Source organism: Sceloporus undulatus, chromosome 3, assembly GCF_019175285.1.
Source record: "Sceloporus undulatus isolate JIND9_A2432 ecotype Alabama chromosome 3, SceUnd_v1.1, whole genome shotgun sequence".
NCBI lineage: Eukaryota > Metazoa > Chordata > Lepidosauria > Squamata > Phrynosomatidae > Sceloporus > Sceloporus undulatus.
The window spans coordinates 188,828,112-188,829,051 of NC_056524.1; the positions used below are offsets into that span (position 1 = coordinate 188,828,112).

At 38.3% G+C, this 940-nt stretch overlaps 1 long non-coding RNA gene across 1 annotated transcript in view; it reads right to left on the bottom strand.

Moving 5' to 3' along the window:
- Positions 1-729, bottom strand: part of LOC121927122 — a 33,152-nt gene extending 32,423 nt beyond the window's left edge. The window contains exon 1 of the long non-coding RNA XR_006103143.1: positions 525-729. This is a non-coding gene — a long non-coding RNA (uncharacterized LOC121927122). The remainder of the gene's footprint in view (positions 1-524) is intronic.
- Between the last annotated feature and the right edge of the window lie 211 nt (positions 730-940).

Genomic DNA, 940 nt, shown 5'->3' on the forward strand with positions numbered 1-940 from the left:
TGGCAGAGCTCTTGCCAGCACTTGGCTGGATGGCTTGGCTAGCTCAATTGGAGTTCCAATGCTCAGGAATTAAAATGAATCCTCTCTGTAAATAAGGCTGTGGCTGCATCTACAGTAAATGGGGGCCACATCTATCGAACACTGCCCTGGTGAATAACCTGGTGAATTTTTCTGTTCTCTTTTCTCTTTGGAAACCTTATTCAACTTTTCACATATTTGCCTTAGAAACTTCTGACTTGAAGTATATTGAATATGTAAATAAATCTTAACTGTAATATGACTGCCAGAAAGCAGATCAATAAATCAGATATTTAATACAGCTGCCAAAACCTACAAAGTTAATTGTTCTTGGAATTGTTGTTGGTGGAACAAAATCACACACCACAAAAAGACTGTCCGCTTTGCTCATTTTTCTTTTTTTAAAAAAATATGTTGCCTGTTAGTATCAGCAAGGCATTGCATGATCTAGCAGATCATAGATCTCAGTTACATTAAAGTTTGTGGTTACTGCCATTCTGAAATACCTTTTGGAGATATGGAATTTGGTGCAGATGAAATCTGTGAGCTGCAGGTCCACACGTGGCTTTAGTCATACCAAGAGGTACCTTCCGCAAGTAGGAAATATGTCAGCCAGCCAACCCAGCCTGACATGTTTATTAGCTCAAAGTTCATCCAAAGCCACTAGCCCATTGGGCCTCACTGGTTAGAATTCCCCAACTTCCTACAGTAATAAATAAAAAGCCTGCAATAGAAATTAAAGAATGTGAGAGAGAGGAATAAAGTGAAAATGTCCACACAGCCCAGTGATCAATTTTGGATGAACCCAATGAATTTTGCTCATCTTGTGGACTTTGATGTTTACCTTTTTTAAATGGTCTCAAGATGATCTAACTCAAAGAGAATTTTTTCAGGTTAATCATTTGCTTTATGCAGATTACAG